Source organism: Tachypleus tridentatus, chromosome 4 (assembly GCF_004210375.1).
Source record: "Tachypleus tridentatus isolate NWPU-2018 chromosome 4, ASM421037v1, whole genome shotgun sequence".
NCBI classification, from domain to species: Eukaryota; Metazoa; Arthropoda; class Merostomata; order Xiphosura; family Limulidae; genus Tachypleus; species Tachypleus tridentatus.
The window spans coordinates 58,108,845-58,115,334 of NC_134828.1; the positions used below are offsets into that span (position 1 = coordinate 58,108,845).

General features: G+C 34.8%; 1 long non-coding RNA gene across 1 annotated transcript; it reads left to right on the forward strand.

The window, feature by feature from the left end:
• The first annotated feature begins 2,210 nt into the window (after positions 1-2,210).
• Positions 2,211-4,892, forward strand: LOC143249199 (uncharacterized). The gene is made up of 2 exons (XR_013027625.1): positions 2,211-2,337; positions 4,201-4,892. It is a non-coding gene; the product is annotated as an uncharacterized LOC143249199 (long non-coding RNA).
• The last annotated feature ends 1,598 nt before the right edge of the window (positions 4,893-6,490 follow it).

Genomic DNA, 6,490 nt, shown 5'->3' on the forward strand with positions numbered 1-6,490 from the left:
CCAGGTTCAACAGCAACTTTTCAGAACAACATCGCTCTCAACGTTTTGGTGTCACCAAATCGTAGCATACACTCTTATTGCTGAGAAAGCCCTTGAGATACTCATGCCATTTGTTACAACGTATCTTTGCGAGCAATCCTTTTCGAGGATGGTAGACATAAAAACGAAGAAAAGGAACAGACTTTGTTGTGAAAATGATATGAGAGTGGCACTTGCCAAGGTGAAGCCGCCCATTTCTGAACTTGTCTCTGAAAGGCAACAGCAAAAGTCACATTGATTTGCAGTAAATATTCATTGAGTTATGTTTTTGTGTGAAATTCATGTTTTGTTGGTTTTGTTTTTTGAACACAGTAATATTGTGTGCAACTGATGCATGGTTTATTTTGTGCACTAATAAAATATCTACTTATGTTTTGAATTTGAAAAAATCATATTTTATTTTTCCAATTACGAAGGGTTCAGTGAATGCAAGTACGAAACTTCCGGGGCTCAGTACCTCCAACAAAGTTAAGAGCCACTGGTTTAAAAGTATCAACTTAAATAATATTAAGAACTTTCCATCTGAGAGCCTTAACAACTATTAAGTGACGGTCGACTTATTGAACAAACCTAGAATGTCACATCAAAAGAAAGTTTATAAAGCAATTTTTATGAATATTGTAAGGAGGAGGAAAGATCAAATAATAGTTTCACTTGTTGAAAATGTAGAAATGCTTCTCCAATTATTTTATATAAATTCGCGCTGTAAAATGACGCATTGTTTAAAATGCAAGTAATATATACATGCTGTGAAGGATAAGGAGATTATGCTAGAGTAAAGTGGGGCACATCCTTATGGGGAGTTGTTCGTTTGGCAATGGAGCTTGAATTAACTAGAGTTATAAATAAACAAATAAATCATCATCCAAAAATTATGGGATCGTGGATCAAATATTGTGGTAGCGTTAACTTTTTCTGATGTAAGTGTACGAAAAGACCTGAAAGGATAAGCTAGATGATTGCTTACTTAAGATAAAAGAATTAAACCACAGAAAAGAAGGAATTTCAATTGCAACCAAAAACGATACATTGCCAGAAATAGTAGACAAAAGCTTTTGAGAAATATGAACTGCTTTCAAAGTGTGTAAAGCAAACAAAGAAGTTGATAACGAAACAAGTGTGAGAAAAGCAGAACGCTAAATCTGTTAGTAGATTTTCATCTAAACAAAAATTAGAAGAATTTTAAATTACTTGATGAAACTATATCAGTATAAATTCACCTAGTGGTAGATTAATAGAAATTTGTTTGTTTTGAATTTCGCGCAAAGATACACGAAGACTATCTGCGCCAGCCGTCCCTAATTTTGCAGTGTAGACTAGAGGGAAAGCAGCTAGTCATCACCATCCACCGCTAATTCTTGGGCTACTCTTTTACCAACAAATATCGGGATTGACCGTCACATGTATACGGCTGAAAGGGCGAGGATGTTTAGTGCGACGGGGATACTAACTCGCGATCCTTAGATTACGAGTCGAGCATCTTAACCATTTAGCCATGCCGGGCCAGATAAACAGAAACTTGCTAGCAAAGTTTAAAGAAATCTAATGACATTTTCTCTAGAACTATCGCTTTGAAAATTTTTTGGCCTTCATCCTGATTCGTCCCCCCCCCCGCTAGTACAGCTGTATGTCTACGGATTTACAGCGCTAAAATCAGGGGTTCGATTCCTTTTGATAGGGTCAGTAGATAGCCCGATATGGCTTTGCTATAAGAAAACACACACACACTCATCCTGATTCAGAAAAAAATCAAGCAAAACAGTTTAATATTTTGAAAAGAATATTAAGCACATTAGCTAAGTTTCAACTAATAAAGAAACAGTTTATCCAATTGATAGATAAATTCATGGCAATTAATATGTTTCTAAATTAGAATGTAAAGAAAGAATAACATAATTTTTTTTATCTTACCTGCATTGAAAAAAACAAATAACAGAAGACAGAAATACATGATACAAATACTGATGATAACAGGGTTGTCGTCTGGTAGTAGAATGAGTATAGATACGTTTTTTGCTACAGTTAACTACAGTTCGTATATCTTGCTAGAAAATGCTATCGTTTATGAAGCTCAGTGAATAAAGCTCGTAATGTCTCATCTCTACGACCTACTTTCTTTCACTGCCACCAGGGGTTTTACCGGTTTATGCCAATGAGTGTTTTGGGATGATAAAAAAAACAAAAAACGGCTGCAGGAACAGAGAATAAGTGAAATTGTAGGTCAAAGATTGCAAACTACCACTTCATATGTCAGGTGTAGTAAACTTGTTAAACCTGCTTGGTTTCTTTCAGCGATAGGTAAATATACCTTATACTGCTGCTTTCTTATCACCTTTACCTTCCAAGAAAATTCTTGTTTCGCTATTTTTTGAATTTGGTTTATCTCCCTACAAACCACAAAATGTTACCGCTGAAATATTTTGAGACGATAAGGCGTTATAGTGTGTTTCCTCTATCTAGAATTTTCAGAAAAGCGTTAATTTGTTCTTAGCTTGAAGTACAAAATACGTGCTTAATATAACGTTTGGGAGAATAATACAAGGAATATACACCCTGCTTAAAACAAACATAATTTGTTCATAATATAGAATTTAAAAGTATTTCGGTGTATGTTCGGTGAGGGGGAGCGATAACACAGGAAATTGTTAAGGAATACTTTTTAACTGGAGCATATTTTTCGTTTAATATGATACTGATTATGTACTAAGCATTTCCTTTTAATTGTAAGTCTTTATTAATGTCATTTTTGCTTCTATTTTAAGATTCGTAAAACTTTTGAGAAATAGATTTTGTTGTGTACATTAATATTAAACTGTATGGGTATAGGTGTAAAACTGAAATCTACCAAATAATTGTGAAACAACTGCCAAATTAAAATAACTTGTTAATAAAAAATGAACAGAAGGCAACAGTCCTTCATCAGGTTGAAAGAAGCCTAACCCATATATATATACTAACAGCTATTATAATTTGGTGAGTTTTTCCCCACTACCTTATATTCTATTTTGCATTTTGTTAATTCTTCGCCTACGCAATTATTTTGTTACTAGAACTAATCCACCAAATAATGTGCACACGGGGTTATTGATACTATAGCGCTGATAAAATTGTAGACTTTACAAAGGACAGTTTCACACCAAAACTTTTATAGTAACCTTTCATGCTAGCAATGTATTCAGCTCGGCCCGGCATGGCCTAGCGCGTAAGGCGTGCGACTCGTAATCCGAGGGTCGCGGGTTCGCGCCCGCGTCGCGCTAAACATGCTCGCCCTCCCAGCCGTGGGGGCGTTATAATGTTACGGGCAATCCCACTATTTGTTGGTAAAAGAGTAGCCCAAGAGTTGGCGGTGGGTGGTGATGACTAGTTGCCTTCCCTCTAGTCTTACACTGCTAAATTAGGGACGGCTAGCACAGATAGCCCTCGAGTAGCTTTGTGCGAAATTCCAAAAAACAATGTATTCAGCTGGTAACAGAAATCTCATATTAACACAGCCTCCTGGTGGTTCAGCGATGAGATTGAGGACTTATAATAAAAAAGTAAGGTTCCAAATACCCTTGTGGAGCAGAGCACAGACAAACGATTAATTGTTAAATGCTTTAGAACGGACACAAAATGTTTCTAAGCGTTTCGTCTAGGAAATGTTGTTTTTATAGTTAAGCACAAATCTACACAATGGGCTATCTGTGCACTGCCCTCCATGTGTATCAAAACCTACTTTCTAACATTGTAAGCCCACAAATCGTCTAGAAAATTAATAGTTTTAAAATAATGAGAAATATAATAAAACATGAGTATATTAACTTTTTTTTCCAAAGTCCGAGATGTCTATAGAACTCAAATAACCTTAATATTTTGTTGTTTTTTAGGAAATAATATCACATTAAGCTGTTTTAAGAGTAAATTATAATATAAATACAATAAGGGTTGAAATTCTGTATTGGTTCTTTTTTAAAATTCTGACCTTTTGGCTTAGTGGCAAGTTTAATGGTTTAAAATGTACTAAAATTCAGAGCTCGATTCCTGTGATGGTCATACTGCATTGTGTAATTTTACAATTAAATTTACAAAGAAACTAATTTTTAGAACTTCATTTGGACTACCAATTTTTCTTTTGGAAATCAATCACGGGTTTAGTTATTATTATTTTTTTCTATTTCTTAGCAGTTCTATTTAAAAAGTACTTGAAGAGCCCTTAACTTGCAATAAATCTCGTTCTCCATACAAAGTGGTACCAGATCCTCTCAAAGAAGACTTTCACCACTTGGTGTAACGTTGGACTTTGAAGAGGAGATTCAAACAGTGGCCCAAATTTCAGACATTTCAAAAGAAGTCAGTGACCATGTTGTAAAAGTGTTTGACCTAATAACACAGCTTGCTGTATCTCCCGATTTTATATTTTGTTTTAAGTATACTAATAATATTACACAGACTAGTTTTGAGTGTTTAATCATCTTTCAACCATTTGTAAGTGTTAACTAGAACTGATAAATAACATTCACTTGCTTAGTTTGGTTCTCTTCATAACATTTGTCATTCTCAAAAATTGATGATGAAGATCACATCTGTCGTATCCCAATTGGTTCAATAGACCCTGGTACTGGAAAAAAGACATCGTCGGTACTAAATACAGCATATACAATGTAGTTGACATATTACATATTTGCTTTTATTCGTGGATTCATGCCTAAATGGGTCAGCGGAACTACAGTATTGTATTGGCCTATGACTGTAAGTGTATGTTTGTTTTCCTTATAGAAAAGCCACATCGGGCTGTCTGCTGTTCCACCGAGAGAAATCGACTGTAACTATGAACACAGTGATGTCGTAATTAAATATTTTTATCAAGAGAATAAGATTCAATCGTGCAATAAATAAGAAAAACATATGAATCATATCTTCTATCACTTGAATGCATTCCAAAGTTTCTATCTAGGTCAAGGTGGTTAAGTTAAACCAAAAGGTCATGATAAAGGAAAACACAAAATCCTTGTGGGTTTTTTATTCCAGGTGATATTTTAACGTAATGGTTCTTCTTATCAGGTGACTTTTTAACGTGATATTTTTTGCTTATCAGGTAGCATTTTAACGTGATGGTTTTTACTTATTAAATGACTTTTTAACGTGTTAATTATTCTCATTTGGTGACTTTTTAACGTGATAGTTTTTCGTATCAGGTGACTCTTTAACGTGAACGTTTTTTTATCAAATGACTTTTTAATGGAATGAGTTTTCAAACTGGGTGACTTTCTAGCTTGGTATCTGACGCATGCGACTTTATATTGCGTTCGAATGTCATGTGCCTTGCTGATTTAAGTATTCAAATCGTTTAAATATACCATAGACAACTTTGTAAATTGAGAAAATGTTATCGTTATTCGTGTTTTATCACATAAAGCAAGAAATAACAATAATACTTATTTATGCCAACCTCTGTTATAGAGTATGTGTGTTTTTTTATAGCAAAGCCTCATCGGGCTATTTGTTGAGTCTACCGATTAGAATCAAACCCTTGATTTTAGCGTTGTAAGTCCATAGATTTACCGCTGTACTAGCAGTGGACTACTATAAAGTAAACAGTAATGTAAATCAACTGTAATACACCAGGATTCAAAACTTTTTAATACGAGGTTTATAAACTTTTACCTTTCTATGGAGCACAGCAATTGAAGTGCCCTCTACAGAGTATATTTATAATGTTTATTATGTCAAAAAACACCAACCAAACTTTCCATATTCGACAAAAATAGTAATCTAACTTATAGATATTTCTAATTCAACTCGTGGATGCTCTATCTGAGAAAAATTGTTATTACTGGCAATAACAAATAATGAAATAAGATGAAGTGAACACAACTTCTCAGAATTCCACAGTATGCCTGATGTTCTTCAATACATTATGTGAAAAAAAAAATGAAAATTATCAACTTCAGTTGTCCCGGCATGGCCAGTCTGCAGGTAACAGGTACAAAGCTCCTTCACACTAAACATGCTCGCCTCGTGGGGGCGTTATAATGTCACGGTCAATCCCACTATTCGTTGGTAAAAGAGTAGCCCAAGAGTTGGCGGTAGGTGGTGATGACCAGTTGCCTTCCCTCTAGTCTTACACTGGAAAATTAGGGATGACTAGCGCAAATAGCCCTCTATTAGCTTTGCGCGAAATTCAAAAACAAACGGACAAAACAATCAACTTCAGTAATGCGTGTTACTTCTTAGAAAAAACGCTGAGCGAACCTAGCGTGACGTCACATGGCTTCTCTTTTGTCTCTCAATAATTTAAAATGAAGCCAACGTCATTGGTTACTATGACAACAAATGCGCATTTGTTCACAATGTTATATTATTACGTCAAAATAATTTCAACCATTCGCTGTACTTGCATTAGTATCAAGTTATGAAGGTGTCTTACTTAACCATGGGCTAGAAATATTAGCTGTAAATACTGAAATCAAGC